This window comes from Pygocentrus nattereri, chromosome 23 (genome assembly GCF_015220715.1).
Source record: "Pygocentrus nattereri isolate fPygNat1 chromosome 23, fPygNat1.pri, whole genome shotgun sequence".
NCBI lineage: Eukaryota > Metazoa > Chordata > Actinopteri > Characiformes > Serrasalmidae > Pygocentrus > Pygocentrus nattereri.
The window spans coordinates 11,521,763-11,544,068 of NC_051233.1; the positions used below are offsets into that span (position 1 = coordinate 11,521,763).

General features: G+C 40.9%; 1 long non-coding RNA gene across 1 annotated transcript; it reads left to right on the forward strand.

Annotated features, from left to right (window-relative positions):
* The first annotated feature begins 13,370 nt into the window (after positions 1-13,370).
* LOC108429775 lies at positions 13,371-20,164 on the forward strand. Its single transcript, XR_001858033.2, has 2 exons — positions 13,371-14,680; positions 19,614-20,164. It is a non-coding gene; the product is annotated as an uncharacterized LOC108429775 (long non-coding RNA).
* The last annotated feature ends 2,142 nt before the right edge of the window (positions 20,165-22,306 follow it).

Here is a 22,306-nt window from a genome sequence, read left to right on the forward strand (position 1 = left end):
TGAGGTGTTCTCAGTTTCTCAAGTTTAATCAGGTTTACTTAGTTACTCAGGTTTAGTCATGTTTACTCAATTAGTTACTCAGGTTTAGTCAGCTTTACTCAGTCAGTTACTCAGGTTTATGGCCGTCCACATCTGATGTGAAATGGTTAGGTAGGCTCCATTATACCTACATCTGTAAGTTTCCTCTCTCTCTCAGTGGCCCAAAGAATGGAGGAGCTGTTCAACAGCTGGACATGCATGAGAGAGAGAGTGGGAGAGAGAGTTGACAGAGTCAAGGCAACCGTGGGACTGGTCCTTGGCTCACCAGCACAGTAACAAACAGATGTTGCTTGTCATTTGCTTATTGAACAGGCAGCTGGTTGACAAAACCCAGACAGATTTGGTGACTTCAGAGACTGAGCTATCAGTGCAGTTGCTTTTCTTTGGTAGGTTTGCTCTTTTCAATTTCCTGTTTCCTTCTTTTCTCTGTTTTTGCTTGTGGGTTTTGTGTGAGGGTCCCTCATAGAGATGACATTGGTCCAATACCCAGTATCAGTATTGGGCCCATACTAGCTAGCCTGACAGTATCCCTGCTTTTAAAGAACACGCAGCTGTTTATGCTTGATTATAATAATAAAATAATGCTGTTTGAAAACCAAGAAACTAGCCATTCCCTGAGGATATTTATTAGAATATATGACTTCAAGAATAAAATCTGTTTCTGAATTAAACTCGATGGTGGTGATCTTCATCTTTACTGCTTTATGACAGGAAAAAGTACATTACTGTAATATTTTACTTTGTACCATGTTACTCCTAACAATGACAACAAGGAACAACAGAAATATTATGCTAGGACTGCAAATTCTTTGTCATGAGACTATTATTAGACTATGTATTATTAAAATTACAGTGTGAGCATTTTGGGGATTTGGTGACCTCACTGGTGGAAATGCGTGGCACACAACACATGGAAGAATATTTTGTAGCTATGGTGCTGTTTAGGATCCCTTCGCCGAACGGATGAATCTGTTGATTGTGAGCACATTGAAAGATATTCAAAGAGATCTCAGTCAGAACTTGGCGAAGGAAGCGTCTTCTGAGGATGTAAGTTATCCACTATTGTCATCATATGTATCTTCATCAGTATAATGTAGGCCTGGGCGATCGCGGAGATTGCCGATAATGGACAAGTAACCAGATGGTGATGTGGAAAAGGCAAAAGTTGCTGTTTTGATTAAAAACAAAAAACAAAAAAAACACAGAGTACTAATTACCATATTAGAGAGCACTAATTACCATTGAGCACCTACAAAATGCAAGGTTTGCCGGCTCATGCAGCAGTAGTCAGTTTCTGGGAGAGAGAAGTTTGTTAAGTAACTGCCTGTGTTATTTCTCGCTGCTAAGCACTGTAATGCTAGCTTTATAAAACAGGTTCCCCTTAATTTACTTTACGTGAATAGAATTGAAAATGATTGCCAACCTGCAAAGTGACGCACTGTATAAGAAAAAGCAAGATAAATGACTTGATGTTACTGCAGAGCAGCTAAGTTGTCGGTGTTCTCAGAAAATGATAAACAATATTAAAAATTTTAAAACGAGTGTTAAAACAATGAGTGATAACGGAGCCTTTAAAAGCTCTGGTAGAGTAAACTCGCCACTGACCGCTGCGTGTTATATACTGAGTAAAATGTGTAGTATTTTCTGTAGAGGTTGCGTGTCTCAGTGGAAGTACCGCTGTAACAACAGAAACCCCTTTGTTTTCAATGTTTCCAGCGTGTAGGCATGACTTTGGAAATCACTTGCAGTCTGAAGTTTCTCTAGCAGGAATCACTATTAGAACAAAAGTCACCGTGAATCTGCAGCGGAAGAAGCTCCTGAATGCACGTTTACAATAACATTTATTATAACATCAGGTGAAGTAGTTCTCAAAAGATGTTGGGCTGCTCAGTATCATATTATTTAATATGTGAGTTTTATTGAAGATTTTCATTAAAACAGTTAATGTTAACATAAGGCATATAAAATGAAATACAATAGAAAGTAGTTCAAAGCCGCTGCGAACTGCCTGTATATGTTTTGGGGTGGGGATGTGGGATTGATATTATTGATGATGGCTTTTTTGGGTTTTTTTTTTTTTCGAGCTAGACCTTATGTAAAGATGTATTGTGTGGTCTGAAAAACTTACAGTATATCACAAAAGTGAGTACACCCCTCACATTTCTGCAGATATTTAAGTATATCTTTTCATGGGACAACACTGAGAAAATGACACTTTGACACGATGAAAAGTCGTCTGTGTGCAGCTTATATAACAGTGTAAATTTATTCTTCCCTCAAAATAACTCAATATACAGCCATTAATGTCTAAACCACCGGCAGCAAAAGTGAGTGCACCCCTAAGAGACTACACCCCTAAATGTCTAAGTTGAGCACTGCTTGTCATTTTCCCTCCAAAATGTCATGTGACTCGCTAGTGTTACTAGGTCTCAGGTGTGCATAGGGAGAAGGTGTGTTCAAATTTGTAGTACAGCTCTCACACTCTCTCATACTGGTCACTGAAAGTTCCAACATGGCACCTCATGGCAGAACTCTCTGAGGATCTTAAAAGACGAATTGTTGCGCTACATGAAGATGGCCAAGGCTACAAGAAGATTGCCAACACCCTGAAACTGAGCTGCAACACTGTGGACAAGATTATCCAGCGTTTTAAAAGAGAAGGGTCCACTCAGAACAGACCTCATGTTGGTCGTCCAAAGAAGCTGAGTGCACGTGCTCAGCATCACATCCAAATGCTGTCTTTGATAGATCGGCGCAGGAGTGCTGTCAGCATTGCTGCAGAGATTGAAGAGGTGGGGGGAGGTCAGCCTGTCAGTGCTCAGACCATACGCTGCACACTACATCAAATTGGTCTGCATGGCTGTCACCCCAGAAGGAAGCCTCTTCTGAAGTCTGTATGGATTACTGGAACCATGTCCTATGGTCTGATGAGACCAAGATTAATTTATTTGGTTCAGATGGTCTCAAGCATGTGTGGCGACAATCAGGTAAGGTGTACAAAGATAAGTGTGTCATGCCTACAGTCAAGCATGGTGGTGGGAATGTCATGGTCTGGGGCTGCATGAGTGCAGCAGGTGTTGGGGAGTTACATTTCATTGAGGGACACATGAACTCCAATATGTACTGTGAAATACTGAAGCAGAGCATGATCTCCTCCCTCCGGAAACTGGGTCGCAGGGCAGTGTTTCAGCATGATAATGACCCCAAACACACATCTAAGATGACCACTGCTTTATTGAAGAGGCTGAGGGTAAAGGTGATGGACTGGCCAAGCATGTCTCTAGACCTAAACCCAATAGAACATCTTTGGCGCAACCTCAAGTGGAAGGTGGAGGAGCGGCCAAGTCTCGAATATCCACCAGCTCCGTGATGTCGTCATGGATGAGTGGAAAAGCATTCCAGTGGCAACCTTTGAATCTTTGGTAAACTCCATGCCCAGGAGAGTTAAGGCAGTTCTGGAAAATAATGGTGGCCACACAAAATATTGACACTTCAGGAACTGTCTCTTAGGGGTGTACTCACTTTTGTTACCGGTGGTTTAGACATTAATGGCTGTATATTGAGTTATTTTGAGGGAAGAATAAATTTACACTGTTATATAAGCTGCACACAGATGACTTTTCATTGTGTCAAAGTGTCATATTGTCAGTGTTGTCCCATAAAAAGATATACTTAAATATCTGCAGAAATGTGAGGGGTGTACTCACTTTTGTGATACACTGTATCGTGACACCTCTGAATGCATCACTTAATTTTTTTTCAGATGACCTTTTATTTTAAATGCTATGTTAGCTAGCTGCATTAGTTACTTGGGATTGAGTAGAGCTGCAGTGTGAAAGAGTGAGTTTTGATTCAGGTCAGAAAAGCACTTCTGTACAGTATGTTTCATAGTTTTGATCCCCACTTGGCTTCTGCCTCTTTTAACAACGGTCTCTGTAGCATAGTAACAGCAGGCATCACATCCAAGGCTAATGCATCTAAAGAACTCACTTCTTGAACTTTACGTCTTGTTTGTGTGTGTCTTTTGATTGGCTGGCTGAGCTGTAGTAGAATGTCCTCTGAAGCTGGACATACATTCGGGTATGTATTCCAGATAAACAACTTCCATTTAACCTGTTTAATTCAAAACAATGCTCTCTACAGCCAACTACCGAGCAAAAATGTTGAGAAAGTGTGCTGCAGCAGCACTGCTAGCTAAGTATAACCAGGATGTACATGGATGGACAATATGGTCTCTGTGCAGCTTGTTTGACAAAGACTGTTAAAAAATAACGTTTATACTTCACAATTTGAATTCATTAACAAGTAAATTCAGCATGTATGGAGTTTTTTTGCCACTGGTTTGTTAGCCTATATGTGCTCACATGTGTCAGAGAGGTGGTTGTGATTGCGTGTGTGTGTGTGTGTGTGTGTGTGTGTGTGTGTCCAAAAATGGAAAATGCCAAAGCGGAACGTTTAAAATGACCTTTTGCTTTATATGCGACTGCCATGGCTTCAGCCACAATTCACTGTGTGAGCTGATCTCATTCAGTGCCAGCTTGAGTCGTTTGTTCATTAGCATAGCACCATACACTAGGCTTACATGACACAGTATCAGGTGGTATTTGATGTCAGTTGTGGTGCTTTTCTTACAAGCACGGTATTGGACAAATACCCAATACTAATGTCAGTATTGATGCATCCCGATGGTATCAGACATGAAAAAATGGTGCCATCTGTAGTCACTTATTGTCTCATCCTTGGCCTTAGATGATTCGATTGAAGAGACTCTCCTTCAAATCTTTGCCTTTTCAAAGGAACAAGATCCAATCGATAAGTCACCATAAACAGATCCTCAACCACAGAACACAAGACACTATTGTTCTCCTGCCATTTGAGTTGATTGTGCATTAGTGAGTGATTAAGGGCCGCTGTGAAGGAGCGTAGCGGGAGTGCTTTCTGAAACCATCTGAAACCTCGACTCATATGGAACAGTGGTGGGCTATCAATCTCTCTCTTTCATATCGTAATGAATGCTATTATACGCATGCAGGGTAAATCCTGGATGGACACAGTACCAAGAAAACTCCTCAACCGAAACTGAAAGTGTGTGTTTAGATTGAGTGGAGGTTTGAGAACGTTTGTGTGCTTAAAACCTTATGTATTATTACATTTATGCATTATTAGTAATAAATCTGTCTTTATCTCTTCAATAACTGGTTCATACAGACCAAGCATATGAAAGGAGAGCGAAAGGGTGAAAGTGACCCTGCATTTGTCAGCCACATTGGTGCATTTTTACTACCCTTGCCTTTCATTTGTAAAGAACTGGCAGAGCTTCCAGATGAAAGCAAAACCAATATGTAGATGTTACCTCAAAAGTCTTTAGTAAAATGGGGAAAAAAGGGTTTTTTTTTCACCACAATTTGAAAACACCAGCTTCTGTTTACATTGTGTGATAAATGACATGTTTTGTTGATTTCCTAATTGAAGAAAATACACATTATTATAGGGTACTTAAATATGGCATGTTTTGGCCAATTTTAGTGCACAGATTCTGTTTATTTGCTAAGTTTAACATATTAGAAAAACATAACATATGAAATGTTCCAGAACATTTTATATTTTATTTTTTCCCAATACATTAAATCCAGTAAATAAACAGTAGTTAATGTGTTCTTATTGCCATTATTTACAGAAGTGGTAGCGACTGTAGAACACAGTGTTTTACTGTGTTGCAAAGTTTTGCTATTTGTAGAGTTATTAGAAATGTTGCACTTAATTAGCTAGGTAATTAATAATAATAATTATGAAGAGTATAATTATTAGGGACAGTAGTAGTACTAGTACTATTATTATTATGCTACAAAAATAACTATTAATACTCTCAAAATATAGTAGGTTTTATTATCGCCTGATCTTGTTGTACTGAGCAGCTTCTCTTATTGCAGTCCGTCCTCAATCTGGTTTGAGCTCCCAGCTTTGTTTATCTTGAACTCAAGCTGACCTGCCTGTGAGGCGCTGTGTTCCTGGGTTATTTCAGAGAGTTGTCTCTTTTGATCTGGATCTCAATTGGGGACGTTTATGAGGGTTTTTTTTTATCATTTGATTGTTAATAGAGGATGTTTTTAACTGATGCTTCTTGGTGTTGCTTGGACAGGAGATCAGTTTCTGTCTGCTTATGCCATCTGTAATGAACATGACATCATTTGAAGTACCCAAGCAATATAAGAGGGCTCTCAACTTCTTATTTTATGTTGTAAACCAAACCAAACCACAGCATTTTTAACGATAACAGTTACATTTCCCCATCAATTAACAAACTATGAATTAATAATTACTCCTGGACCCAAGCAGTAATAGCATGATGTATTGCCTCAGCCTTTGTTTCTTGTTTGCTGGGGGTTTGCCCTCTGTCCTGGTTCCCTCTTTGTTCACCCTTCTGCAGGGGCTTTTTGCAGCTTGGCATTGGCACAGGCAGGGCAGGTGAGGGGCAGACATTGGGGCTCAGCAGCTAAATCTGTTTATTCACATTCAAGTGAAGCTGGTGCAGTTGGGGAGGTTTCCAAAAGATCCCATCATGCTTCTGGTCTCACATCCTTGCTTTTGTCCCGTTTGACATTTTTGACGTTTTTGACAAGCACAGAAATGTGCTTATAGGATAGCTGGTTTAAAGGCCAAGTCCAGCACAAAAATGCAGCCAACCTGCATGGACCTGGATACAATAAACCAGCGGCCTTCAAGTCCAGATCCTTGAATCCAGAATTTTCCAACCTGGATTTTGTAATCAGTGGTTGCTGTCGCAAGGTGTAAGGTGTCAGTTAGTTACAACAACAGTTCAGTCAACCACCAGTGATTACTTGAAGGTCCAGATTTGTAGACCTCTGTATTAAACCAACCCTATATATTGAATATGATTACGTAACTGTTTATATGCAATTACTCATTTACAAAGTTAATTACTTTGTTTTAAATTATTATATTTTAAGTGTTTTTTTCTTTTATATAAATGGTTGCAACTGTAACAACTGCAATTTCTCTCTGGGATCAATAAAGGATTCTGGTTCTGATTCTGATTCTGAATTATGTAACTGATCATTCTGCATCACCACTCTGCACAACTGTGGTAAAAAAACTAGTTTTCAGTTTTCAGGCAATTTGGAAAGTTAAAGGCATTTAAATTGTAGTTCATATTCATGACATTGTGAAGTGTAATAATATATCACTGTTAATATGTAAGTAAGTTTTGCATGGTAATATCAATGAGTGAATTGAACTTGTGTAACTTACCTGGACATGATTGAGTCACGTGTTTGTAGTAAGGTGTAATCGATGATAGTTTTACAGTCGCTTCAAAATGTGGCAGTTGCAGTTGACTTTAATTGACAGTTGAAAGCAGGCATTCTGAGACTGCTGACCTCACAGCAGCGGTGCTTTGCCTATAGACTTACTGGCCTCTATGATTATCTATTGCCAAGCTACTACTACTTTGACTTTTTGTCAAGATGTACAGGTAGGTAACGCTATAGACTAGAGGTCTGAAATAAATGTATGAATGTAGAATATAACAGAGTGTTTATGACAGCAATGATTACACTCATGAAAAACAACTGGCACAATTAGTTTGCTAGACTACTCTTTGCATTGACAACAATTTGGCAGGTAGTATTATGGCAGGTAGTCGATGTCTTCATTTTGTTTAAGCAGTTGATGCTGTAGAAGAACCTTTTTTTCAAGAGGTAGGTTTTAAGCTGAGCTTTAATGGAGGAAAGTGAGGGATGGTCACGGAGAGATTGTGGTGACGAGTGGTTTGGGGACTGTGACTCTGAATTTAGGGACAACTAGACGACCCGAGTCAGAGGACCTAAGTGTACTGGTAGGGCAGTACAGGTGTAGGAGCCCGGCTAATTACGCTGGTATCAGACCATGTAGTGACTTGTAAGTTAAAAAGAAGACTTTAAACTGGATACGAAGCGGGACAGGTAACCAGTGTAACTGGTATAGCATTGGTGTGATGTGAGCTGACTTTTTAGAGTTGGAGAGAATTCTAGCTGCTGCGTTTTGAAAGTACTGAAGAGGGTGGATGGTTTTGTAAGGAACACCAATGAGAAGGGACCATTTCAGACTATATGTGGTTGAAAGCGCTCATAAATGTCTAGCAATCCAGGTGCATTTGCAGTAATGTCAAGAAGGCGCTGGGGGAGTGTATATGTTGTCACACCACGTGATGTCTACACCATGTGTTGCACTGAAAAGAGTCCCCCAGCCATGTTAAGTCACGAATGTGGAAGCCATATTGAGATTGAGAAACAAATGCAAACCTACAATCAACTGCAAAACACATGCAGACTGACCAATAAAGCAAAAAACATACCCGAGCGCAAAGCAAGTTTATGCGAACTGAATAATACATGAAGAGAAAGGTGAAAAGGACCCTAAGATGGAGCAGTAGAGGCAGTCGAATATGTTTCGGTGTCTGAGGGGAGGTGGACGGGCAGCCAGACTGTGACCGACTGACACACACACACACAGTCGACAGACAGAGGGAGGGTTGGGCAGCCTGTGCCAGCGCCTGGATTTAGATGGCCATGTAAACAAGCAAATAGATATTGAGACCGTGACAGACAGACGGACAGATGAGCAGACAGATGGACAGAGAGAGACAGAGGGGACAGAGACAAAACATGGTTAATTGCGGGCGTTTAGCGTGGCTTTCTGTGGGGAACGCAAAAAAATAGATTTCTTTGCTGTGTGGATCTGGGGGTGTTTTGGGTTGAGAGACGTAGAGAAAGAGAGAGATTTGACAGATCCCCTGTCTTTTTTTCCGGAACAGGACAGTGAGCATTGCTCTCTCTCTCTGTCTCTCTCCCAAAAATCATCTTCGGCCTCAGCCATTTTGATGAGGCTGAAGAAGTACACCTCTCTCTCTCTCTCTCTCCCTACGTGGCTTGGATTGGATGCAAGCTGGAAGGGAAGGAGGAGGAGAGAGAGGGAGAGAGAGACGGTGCAGCTCGTCTGAGAGGGAGAGACATTGGCATATTTGCCGAAAAAGAAATCCGGTGTGAAAGCAGTCCTTTTTTCAGTCCTTCACTTTTTCTTTTCTCTTCAGCATTCTGCTTCGTTCTTTTTTTTCCTAGTCAGAATCTTCTGTTAAGCTTCTATTATTTTGTGTGGCACGCTCTCTCTCCCCTTCTCTCTCGGTATCTCTCGCTCTCCTCCACCGTCACAAACTTTCCCCTCTGTGCTTTATTTTTCCCTCTCCGTCCGAAGCATTCCTCGCTCTATCTTTTTTTTCTTGTTGTTATCCCCCCGTTAAGTTTTATGCATGGGAGTTAAAGACAAAAGGGGAGACCGTGCACATTTTGGCACCGTTGAGGCGAGTCAGAACCGCAGCCAAGGACCCTGCTGTGATCCAAAAAACTCGAGCACAGCGAAGCGCCAAAAAAAAAAAAAAAGAAAAAAAAGAAAACACCACCCTTTCCTTTGCTTGGTCACAAATTCCACTTTCCCTGTAGCCTGGGCAGTGGTGAAACTCCTCCTCGACCACATCTCACCGCGTTCGACCTTTTCTTTTTTCCGCCTTCTCTCTTCCACGGAACCTTTTTTCACAAACCCATTTTTTCGGGGCTTTTTCGCCTTGGCCGGTAAAAACGTGGATGAGAACGGCTGCACAGGAGGGCGACCGAAGGGACAGGGGTGTTTTTTTTTTTTTTGTTTGTTTTTTTCCAGCTTTTTTTCTGACAATGAGTTGGCCATATTTTGTTGTTGATCTAGCGCCGGGACTTTGCGGTCATAGCTTTCTCTGTACGCTCCCCATTCATGCCTGGACCTGTCTGAGTATTAAACGATTTGATTTTGTGAGTAAAATCCTTTCTTTCGCTTTGTTCTAATATGCTCTTTCTCCTTTCCTCTTCCAGATCTCCTTATTTAGTTCATTTATTATTATTATTATTTTTAATTTTTTTTTGATGACGGAATCGGCCTAGCCTGCACCCCGAGCCGGCCTCCATGTTACCGCCAAGAGAAGACTGTGGCTGCTCCTATTCGGACCACGCACTGGTCAGCGCTGTGCCCGCCGCCTCACGCCGCCGTCCTCCTCCGGTACGCTCCTTTTTCTTATCCTTTTTTCTTTTTTTTTTCTTCTCCATCCTTTCGTTGTCCTTTTTCGTTCCAACATAACCCTGTTTTTCAGTCGTGTCATGTTTACGATTTGGTCCAGTGTTTTGCTGTTTCGCTTGTTTGTCCGAAAGCCGCCACCACTGGCAAGATCGAAATAATAAAAAAAAAAAACACAAATCAAAATAAAATGTTTGTCCAAACATTTGCATCTCTGCAACATATACTGTTCAAATATTCTTTCTCATCTCCAGAAATATTACTTTTTATAACTGAAGTACTCATAAGTGGCCCGATGCAAAATGACACTTCTCAAACGTTTCACCTTGGTTTCCGTAGAATACATGAAACAGTTTATTACACTCATTTTGTGGTAGTTTTGCTTGTCAGCTGTCCGTCTTGACCTGTGCTTTTCTTATTGCCAAATAATACAACACTACTGACTAAGGGTTAATCCTTCGACAGCATTCTCCATGGTGAAGCATTTCGAATGTGAAATCTAGTTTGATTTGATTTGCAAAGCACTTGGCTAATACTTCGCTCCATTTTCTTTCCAGGATATTTGACATTGGACAAATATTTCCTACATACCTGCTGCCCACATTGCAAAACTCACCATTAGGGTTATCATTTCATCTGATTTCTCTAAGGGAGTGGCAGCACGCCATGAATCATGGCATAGCTAAACACAGCTTGCTGTACTTACTTGCCTTCGTCCCAACCAGGCAAGTCTTTGGTGCAGAGTTTATGATGCCAGCATAACACCGGTAATAATAAGAAACTTCTGCCTCAACACTGCAGCCCCTTAAACGAAATATCGAAAATCAATAGTAAAATAAAGGTCAAACGACTGGCAGTAAACAGCTAAGCATGCTAATTGACAAAGACGCTGCACTAGCGTTGCTTCTTGAAAAGATGTTTTATCGTCCAAACTTTGTACGGACTCTGCTGACGAACATTTTCGACTGTGAATTTTCAGTTTTCAGAAAGGGATAGGTGCGTTTTTTTGGTGTGGCATGGTTGTGAAGCGTTAGCCACACTGCAGTGCTTTGAGGCTAGCAACAGCCTGCTAACACCATGCTAACATGTGGCTGTGTCCTTTCATAGTGACCTTCGTCTTTACACTGTATCTGCCGAGAGAGGAGACAGGAATTCAGCATTTCCAGAATTAATGGCAGACAGTGTTGATGAGAGCTCTCGAGGTGCTTTCAGAATTTTTTACTGAGCTCATGAATCTCTCAGTCACATGCCTTTTCATTTGCGGGGACACACCCAAGCACTCCATGTCCAACTTTTCTTTATTGAAAACATTGCAATGGTAGTTTGTAATGAGTTGGGGCAACGACCTAGCTTCTCATTATGTTAGGGTTTTCATCTTGTTTGGTCTGCTTTCATGACCCTTTGGAACAGAGGTGGGTAATAACTAGTTAACCAGTTCCGTTTACTTCACTGCATTTGCTTAAGTACGATTTGGATGGCGCATTCTCAGTTGGCGGATTTTTAGTTGGACTTTTCTTTTTTTGTGGAAAGGAATGTACTTTTAACTCAATTAGGTTTTGCCACTCAACATATCTCATTGTGTATTTTCAGTTTCTTTACACTTTACCGCTGGCTGCTCCCACGCAGCTCTGCAGTTCATTTTAAAGTATTATCATTTCACTTTAGAGCAAAAGTCGAATGACGAGAAAAGTACTCAAACCTTTGATTCAGTTATTAAAATATGCTGCAAGAGCTATGTAATATTAACTAGGTACCTGCGTAGTTTTTGAAAGTACTTTTGCACTCCTACTCAAATTTGTTGTTTTTTTTTAGTATTTGAGTTATTATTAGGCTGCAATAACGGTACTTTTACTTGAGGGTGGGTTCAGGGTACTCTTCCTACCTCAGGTTAAACACTTTGACGGATCTAGGTTATTTGATTTATATTTATGTTTTGGCTAATTGTTTTGACAGATCGAGGGTATTTGACTCACACAACATTAATAATAATATCTGCCGTTTTATATGAGACATTCAGCATTGTGGTGAATATCGTTTTCAGTATTAATTCTAGACAACAAAGAGACACCTATTTTACAGTTGTATCCCTGAACTTGTTCTCATTGATCTGTCTTTTTTTTGAGACTTTCCAGGTCTTTTCATAAATGGAATTGAGAACGATCTCTTTCTTAGTCACATTACTGTATCGTCTTATATTAACTTCTGTAAACCAGGTCAACAGATTTTATTTATGCCCTTTTCCCTTTTGAACTAGCATACCCTAACCACGCCTTAACGTGGCACAAGTTTTGTTAGCTTGTGTTACAGCTGCATCACCTCCAGCACTGCATATACCTGTGTATTGTATTGAATTGTGGTGCGATCAGGTAAAAAGTACGGAAAAGGAGAAGGCTTCTTCTCGGTCAGAGCGATACTGCCAGCTGCCACAAACCCGTAGATCCGAACTTGTGGTGACTCTGAGCACAAGCTCGCGTCTACAGGTATGTGTCTGCGAGGTCACTGTGACGCCCTTCCTCTCGTCTGAAATGTTCATCACGTTCTGGAAAGTTCCAAGATCACCTACACTCTTGGCTATCCTGAAGATACTGAATGTGTTAGGCCTACTAATTTGATGGTGCATCGACAGAAGCTTCCTGCCGTAAGAAAACCTTGGAATTTTACCAGGGAATGACAAAGCATATATATGAGTGCTTATACAAAGTAAAGACCAGCCATTTAACTCCATGAATCTTATTATTCAGTTATTAGTCTTGAAACTTAGTATAATGTACATTAACGTAGTGAGATTTGATTCAAAATCATTTTAGACCATTTTTAATTGACAATTCGTCGTTGGAATGTTCATACAGTGTAACAATTGCTGTTTTAACTCTAGCTTGAACCCTAAGCTTGTTGATCAGGTATTAATTTTAAGATTCATTAATTAGTTAAGAATAACTCAGTAACATAATAAAAGTAAGGTATGTAAGAGAATGAGGAGTTAAAGTGTGGGCTGCAATGAAAAATGACAGGGTTTTCCTATGATGGCGATGATAGGTGTACATTCTCTGTTAGGGTGTTCACTCGTTTTGTTGCTTCTGTTCCTTTCAAGAAGAGTTCCTGTCAGGTTCCTACCGCACCCTTGCTGGAGCGTGGTGATGACGTTGTCTCGGGATGAGGTAGTAGGTTGTATAGTTTAGAGTTACACCGTGGAAGATAACTGTACAGCCTCCTAGCTTTCCCTGAGTAGACGCCCTGCTTTATGCTCAACAGGGCATGTGCTGCCCTAGAAATGACCTTGAACCAATAACCACCACCATGGCACATATGTATCTTTTCCATCATGAATCTCAGCAATATGTTTGTATACTGACGGAGTGACTGAGTATAGAGACTGAGTGTACTGCTGATTCATTTGGGGATTTTTTTTTTTTTTTTTTTTTAATTTAACCCTAAGAAGTCAAGAGTTGCTTCTCTTTGTCTGTACTTTTCAAATATGACACATTCAGTTAAATAGCAAGTTCTGCAAAGAATTTAATGTTCAGCATCTACAGGGACAGGTTAATGTCAACTTTCTGCTTTTTGTTGCCAAAACGTAAAGGACGTTCTTCTTTTTGCAAATGAGAGTCACCCCTAATTAAATTCATTAATTTTGAAGATTTTCTTCCACTCACAAACACAAACATTGTCTCATTTGAGACTTCAGAACCTGTTCTTTGGGCAGAATCTCTCTGCTAGAGTAAGAAATGAATACTATTGAATTACACCGCTGTTTGTTGTCAATCATGACTTCTGAGGGCTAAAGCACTGTTTCTTTTAGCTCAGTGTAAAAGTTTGAAGCTTACTTTTATTTCAAAAAACTGCTAGAAATGTATTGTTTCCTTCAGAGGGCCACCCGATCACTGTACAACACGTTTTTATATGGTGTTCAACTTTGATCTGCGTTCCCCATTTCTTAAGGCAAACATGGGAACAATGAAATCGTTGCCTTCCTTTTGTTCATTTCTAGGGCTGCATTTAGTTTTCTGTTGTCAGATTTAACTTTAAGTCTACACAGGACTTTTTAGCAGTACACCTGCTTTTTCCAAAGTTTCTGCAGCACTAGCTCCTGTTTAATGATTTACTCGGATCAATATGAGACTTGCTATCACACGTTGCGTAGCTGAAACTAAACAGTGCTGTCTTTGATAGCACATGGCTCTTCTGTTTCACTCTTTTTACCCAAACATTGTCATTTTCTTTTGAGTTTTTTCAATATGTATTTCTTCATAGATCTTATACTCCGATCCAGTTTTACAAATGTATTTTACATGTTGATGTACTTGCCACATACTGTTGTTTGCTAAATTTGGTGCAATGAAAGTGAACACACCTGAATTCGTTTTTCTTAACCTTCAAACATAACATGGATACACGTATGGAAATGCGTTTCATCATTTTGATGCTGGTACTCAGTAGTTGATGGAGTGATTTCTATTCAGCAAGGGCACTAGTGTGAGATCAGGACTGCAGTGTCCGCTCCATTGCCACTCCTCAAAGCTGCAGTCTAATGCGTCAAACAAAAGAGGTGAGCACCAAGCCCATTTTTGCTCTTCAGAATAATGCAACGCTGATTGGCACACCTATGCCAGGCACACCTATCCCAGAAATTCAGAAACTGTGTAAAAATCAAGAGAAACTTGCCTTTGTGAAGCGCTTTTTTGCAAATGCTACAGGTTGCATATTATTGTTTATTAAAGGGCCAAAACGTAATGTGGTTAAGATTAGAGTTTGGTTTATGGTTACTGCCTATTACATGTAGCTTCCTACATCATTGCTGTAGGAACAAAGTCAAAACTTTACAGGAAAAGGAAAAAATGTAAAGAAGTTAAAATATGGGATGTAATGGAAGATGCAAGTAGTTTCTATTTTTCTGTTCATCATAAAGTTTGAACAAAATGCAGGGGGTAACTGGAGTTTTCAAATTGTGCAAAAAAAAGTGTGAAAAATGCCAAATGTGGAGATACAAGGTTTTTACAGTGATGGCATATACAGTGCCAGTCAAAACGGCTATTAAGTACAAATTTCGAAGCTATTTTTGAGAAGTCATTGGAAAACAAGTAAAATATAATAGAGAAAATGGAACTTCCAACAACCATGCAAGACCTGTCACTAACAGATAGAAAGTATTTAAAACTTGAAATTTTGAGAGACAGTCAAGTTCCATTCTTGCTTCAGATCTAGAAAAATCCACTTGTGTTTCTATGAGAAGACAGCACAACACTATGGTTCTGAAAGGATGTGTAGATTTCAAGAAGCCCTTCCTGGGAAAAGGAAATGGGTACAAAAAGAAGAACATTTGCAAGTCAAACAAAGAACCTTAGAACAATACACCCAGCTCCCCAGAGTCCAGACCTTTACATCATTGTATGTGTTTGGGATTATTTGGATTGTTTGTTTTTATTTTAAAAGACTCTCCCAAAAAGAAAGGTAGCTGTATTTAAGATTAAGCCTGAACTCACAAAATACTGAACAAATGATATTATATTTAGCTGTTGAGGCTTCTGTGTAATTTTCTGATGCATGTGTCCGCACGTCACACATCTCTGCCACCATGGCACCTTCATCAAGGTGGCACCGAAAAGAAAGAAGCCGCGAATTTCTTGTTTATTTAAGCCATGTGGTCCAAAAAAATCAAAAAAGCATTTTTTAGCTGTTAGCCTGCAGGGTTTGTGTCCCACCAGCTAGGAAAGAGCTTCTCTAAAGCGTACGTAATCTCACTGATTCATGCTTTTGGGAATATCTTCGTCATGCGCCTCTGTGAGAAGGAAGATTACAAGGCATGCTGAAATAAACGCTTAAAAAAATCATAAACGCCTCCTGTCTCCTTAAAAGAAAAAAATACCCACAATGCTCCGGGGCATTTGCCCAGTAGCCAAATGTGTACAGAGTTCAGTCCTCCTCACCAAATCGCAGCCTCTGCTGCTCCAACGTTGTGACAAAAAATAGCTTTGAGAAATGCAAGTCGAGACGGAAGAAGCTGAGCCAACAGAGAGCTAGAGACCCTAGCCTCAAGCTAGCATGCTAATGCTAGCACGGGTTGCCTGAGTCCGCTGTTTGGCCCACTGTTCCGACCAGCATGAATGGGCTTATACAAGATGTTGTTTCTTGATTGTGAAAAAGTGTGAGTCCTGATGAAAATGAAAGCTTTTTTATTGAGAATCGTACTGCAGTAGTAATACTGAAAGGCTGATTTTGAATGCTGCTGTATCTGGGGTGGACGAAACAAAGCGGGAAGCACAGCAGTGTCTGCTGGAATGGCCAACACCTCTGATTTCTTTTTCTACAGTCCAATTTCTACAATGCCAAGACTTGTGTTTCAATACCACTAGTGAAACCAGCACTTCTCCAAGCCAGTTCAATTCAGGAAGCTTCATTGGCATAACCTTATTTAGATATAATATTGCCAAAGCCTTTAAATGCACTTAGAAAGCTAAACGAATTAGAGTGAAAATAGGTAATGCATCGCACTTTGTATTGCTGTTACCCATTTAGGAAAATGTTATGCATGTATACAGTTTAGTGCAAAAGTCAAGAGACCTCTCATGATTTATTTAATTTCCATTGTATTTAAAGCCATTAAGTACAAGCTGTGTTTAAAAATTAAGAAAAAGAAAAACATGTTAACAAGGAAAGTGCACAGAAGCGTCAATAACTAAGCGTGATATCAGGTTTTCAGCAGTCAATGTGTCCACCCTTTGATTTATTACAGCTTCGATTTTTTACGGGAGACTTTATTTCAGTTTTTAAAGAAATCAGCATGAATATTTTTCCACACTTCCAAAGAACCAACTTAGAAGTTGGTTGTATTTTCTGTTTTATCACAATGCAGTTAACCTCAAAAGCACTTAATAATGGTGAGGTCTGGACTCTGGGTTTGGCCAGAGATTCTGAGAACCCCAGCAGCTTCTTGGTTTGATTTGCAGAGTTAGGCTGGATTTTGTCCTATCTTCCCAAGATGAAAGTGTTGGTCTACCACAAGACTATCCAGTCTCACCGTAGGACAAGCAGGAGCTCACCTGATTCTGCTTGTTTGATCAGTTCTTCAAATGACTATTCATGTGTGCTTCTTCTTTGTTGGGGTGAAAACCTGCAGCCACACATGCCCTTTGTGAATAAGATTGGACACCCCTGGTCTACCAGGTGTTGCATGGTTGTTAGGAGTCCCATTTTCTCTAGGTTTGGAATCTTATATGTAATATACATTTCTGTTTCTTTTCCTTATGATATACATTGTTGAGAGTGGGCTTTACACATACAAACAATTCAGTGCTGCAGTATAATACATTTTTATTTGAGAAATAAAACAGTATTTTCCCATTCCTTATGTCGTTGATGTCCTCTACCCATCCCAGGCCAGGCTTATTTGCTGGGTAGCAGTTGTCTGTCCTGTCGGCCAACAATACTGCTATTGTGGGAGGAGACGGGTCCATGAGAGCAAGCTTTAGACATGACATCACCACGTCCAGCTCAAAAGCAGTGGATTCTTTCTAACCTACTGACTGTAGTACCGTGTTTCAGGGGCAGACAGGGTCACCTTGTTTGGTCTTTGTGGTGCAGTGTGGAGTTATGTGGCATCTGTGGCATTCACTTGAGTGTGCATCCATTTTTGGTGGTTTATTGTGCTCATTTGCTGAAAATATTGAGATGGTGAATCTCGATTTGTTCGTTGTTACGTGCTGTTTACTGTTTTATTTCTATTTTATTTTTATTTGTTCAGTTTTCTTATACAGCATGTCTCTTGTCAGCATGAATGCGCTCCATCTCACCTGCAGTAGCAGTTAAGGTGCAGTTGGGGGCCCCCTGTTGACTGCATTTGGTGCCTGCAGTATCCTCATGGCTGCATGTGTCTGGTTTAAAGCAGTGGTCTTTAGTGTGTCCTTAGCCCTTCCTGTACTCGAGCACAGCTGAGGTGCATTTGCATGGAATACTGGGAAAATCTTTAAAACTGAGAGAACTTTGCATGTTTGTGGAGTCATTTGCCGTGTACACCTTTCAAAATCCAGTTCTGTCCCCTTGATTTTCCAATTTAGCTGTAGGTTTATGGAGGAAGTCGCAGAGCAGGGCAGGTCTACTCTTGCTGGCCGGCTGTGTTCATCCTAATGATTGAAATAGAATTATAGCAATAATAAAGATCCATTTAACTTGAATTATGCAGCTGATCAGTGATCAGCAGGCTACATTCATTTTGTTGGAACCAGTCTGATACCAGCCCAACATCAGTGTGGGCCAGTACCAGCAGAAAATGCCAGCCAGATCGGATATTGAAGGAATAAAAGAACAAATTTGATTAAGTTGTGTAACAGATATAGCATAATGTAAATCAAAGTCACTCAAGTCATTACAATTCCTTTATTCTAGTCTAATAGTAAGTCTGTTTAACTCTTTTTAGTTCCTTTGTATATATTTAAGTCTAGCAGTGCAGTGTATAACACACAACCTTGACTGTTCTATTGCGTTTATACAACAGTTAAATAAATAAAGGAAAATATTAATAAATTGGTCCGTGAATGCAGCATTTAGTATGTTTTAATGTTTGCAGTTCCTTCCGCCAAATAATAGTTCCTTAACAAGCAGCTTGTTGCTACATGAGAATAAGGACCTCTGCTCGCTCACTCACTGCATAGCCGGCAGTTCATTCTCCAGGTCCTTACACTAACTTCCCAAACTGTCATCACCGCTGAGCAGCTTTTTTGTTTTTTATTGCGGCAGTTTTATGGCTCAGTCCGATTTGGTCAGATTCTGAAGATCAGACTAGATGGCAAAAGGTATTGGGTTCATTCTGGCTGATTCCAGGTTGTTTAGCTGTTGTTCTGTCACAGCTGCCGACTGAAAAGCTGCTCAGTGTTGATGACAGTTGGGGAATTTAGTGTAGTCTCATCTTCAGCTGTGTGTCAGATTTAGAAGTATCCATTTTCTGTTCGTGTGCAAAGTAAGAAGTACAAACTCGTAGCTTAGCAAAGGCGTCTTAGCAGAGTGGTACAATGTTTGTGAAAAACTTTTGATGTTATGGCGAAATTTCAGTACGGTTGGAATGCTTTTCAACCAATCAGCTTGTGTAGCTGGAACTAACTGTTGTATAAAAGAGGTTAACACACATGAGTTTCTCCTATAAAACAAGACTGCGAATCCCAAACTGAAACTACACCAGACCTGTTTGTACTTTAATGCACGCTCAAGAAACAGTCAATACGCAAGTTCTGAATGAACAGGGGATCGAGACACATGTTCTATGATTTTACTACCAGCTCCTAGCTGATTTGAAGTTGTAAAGTGGGTCCAGATATTATAAACAGTATTCAGCAACCAGCTCCTCTATCTCAGGTTATTGCCTGTATCATTCATTCAGTAACATCTCACACTTCTGGATTCGTGAAGGTTTTCAGTCGAAATCAACAGTGATTGAAGGTATGATAAGGCCTCCATTCTGACTGATTCGTTTTTTTCTTTCACACTACCAGATCATCTGGACTGTGCCTTCAGGTCAAGCTCCCAACCTGGAAATTCCCATTTTCGATTGTGAAAATTTGTCAGAAGAGGCAAATCAGGAGAAAAATCATCTGCCGTAAGCCCAGCTTTAGGGTTTCAGTATCAGTAACTGTACTGGACAATGAAGTTGTAACTTGTCATCTCTTATGGTCACACTCCAACTTCATAGCATCCCCTCCACCTCCACCACCACCAACCCCACCGCCTCCCAAAATATTCACCTACAGTAATAACAAAAGGACAGTTGGTGTCCCTAAAAACCTCTCCCATATGGCTGGGTGGAGCAAGTGCGAGGGCTGAACATGTCCAGGAGAGGGGAGTCAGCTGCTGCAGCTGTATAGAAGCATGAAGACAGCATGGATTTAGAACATATACATGTCCGCACAGTCATGTTTTTAGCTCTTTGTGAAGACTTAATGTCCTGGAAATGATGGAAAGCAAGGACATATTGACATTGTGAAGACTGTGATTATTCTTACTACCAATTTGAGAAAATAAAAGCCGAACAATTTCCTTTGGGTTCCTCACCTTAAAAATGAAGTTTTTCATATATATCCATCACCGTCCTATGTAACTTATACATTTGTTTCATAGTAGTAACCAAATAATGTATTGTAGTTACTAAATAGTAAGTCTTTAGGGCCAAGAGCTGAAGGTTAGATGTGGCGGCTAGCATTTAGCTGCAGTCATTCAAAGGTCAATGGAAAAAACCCACAAAGATAGAAATACAAATGTGTGTGTTTGTTTAAAATATTTCATTCTAAAATTGTCCCCAAATAGTTAGAAAGGAAGAGCTGGAGAAAGAAGGATAGAGGGAGGGAGGGAGAGAGAGCGAGACAGAGAGAGAGAGTCTGGTGAGATGTTCACCCCGTCAATGATTAGAGCCTAGTATGAGTTGGCCGTCGGGAAGCCTCCTTCTCCAATGTAATCTCCCTCCATCCCCCCTTTTTCGTCCCTCCTCTCTTCTCTCCTCTTTTCTCCTCTGCTGTCTTCCTTTCTCCTGCCGTTGCCTCCCTCTCTCCATTTTCCCCTCTCTCTCTTCCCTCTATCCATCGCGGTAGCGACTGAAGCCAGGCGAGATTAAACATAAAGCCAAAAACACATCATATGGCTTCTGCCTCAGTTTCTCCTTTTATCTGCTGCCTCTCTCTCTCTCTCTCTCTCTCTCTCTTTCTCTCCCCCCTCTCTCCCTCTCTCTCTCTCTCTCACAGACTCACCCATTTGTGCCCTCCCTCTCTCACCATTCTGTCTTTGGGTCCCTCCTTCTTTCCCTCTCCCTGTTCCAATCACTCCAGTAGGGTGAGTGAGAGAGAGAGAGAGAGAGAGAATAATGAGTGGAATAATGTCGAACAACAGGGGAAATTCCGAACTTTTTTTTCTTCTCCGGAAAACTTGAAAGAGAGAAAGGATCACCCGCGAGGGCGGCTGTAAGACGAAAACCACCTCTTTCACTTTGTGTGCCTCTCTTTTTCTCTCTGTCCTTCTTTGCTCCCTCCTCTCCTACTCTCACTTTTTCATTCTTTCTCTCACTCTTCTCTCTCTCACTCTCTCTCTCTTCTCTCTCTCGCTCTCTCTCTCTCTCTCTCTCTCTCTCTCTCTCTCTCTTCTCTCTCTCTCTCTCTCTCTCTCTCTCTCTCTCCCTTTCTGTCCTTTCTTTCTCTTTCTCTCTGGGGCCTCCTGCACTAACTGGTATCAGCTGTGGGAGGAAATGGAGGGATGATTTCTATTCTTCCATCCATTCTCTCTCCCTCCCTCTCTTTCTCTGTCTCTATTCGTCTTGCTCTGGTTATCTCTCCGCTGGATGTTTCGTTAGGCTTTGTCCGCAGAGAGCGAGAGAGAATGTGCAGAGGGAGACGGGCAGAGTGAGGGAGCAGCAGGATTAATGAATGGGACGGAGGGAGAGAAGGACGGAGAGAGAGAGGATGACCGAGGCAGGCGACCACATGCTCTTTCCATCTTTTGCATTTATTTATTCCTCACTCTGTCTTTATGCTCTTGTGTTTGGGCCATTTTTCGCTTTGCTCGGAGTGAATCTGCAGCGGCGGCACACGTGACCTGTGGTGAGAGTGTCTGTGTGTTTATGTGTGTTTGCATGAATGCATCTGTTTAGTTGATAAAAATGATGGCAGAAAGACAAACGTAGCTGCTATCAGTCTTGTACACTCAGTCTGCTCGGTAATAGTCTGCTGTGCATTGCTAGTACTGCCTCATCTCTCTCTCTTTCTCTCTTTCTTCCCCTCTCTCTCAGTCTCTTTTTTCTCTCTCTCATGCAGTTCTTTCCGTCTCTGTCTATCGCCCTCTCCTCGTTCTGTCTTTCTGTATCCTGTGCTGTTTCTGTCTGCTTCTGTCTCTCTCACACCCTTTTCACCTTGTCTATATTGTTCCCTCTGTTTTAATTCAACCTTTCTTTATGTTTTTTTTCCTGCCTGACACAGGTGTGGAATAGGTTTGAATTTCCCTCCTTTTTTCCCTCCTTCACATTACTCCCGCTCTCTCTCTCTCTCTCTCTCTCTCTCTCTCTCTCTCTCTCTCTCTCTCTGTCTCTCTCCCTTCTCTCTCTCTCTTTTCTCTGCAGCTGTAGGCTCCAGACAGTGGTCAGACATCAGTTGTCTGACCGTGCACTCTCCTTGCCTTTCTATTTCTCTCTTCTTTTTTGGTCTTCTCT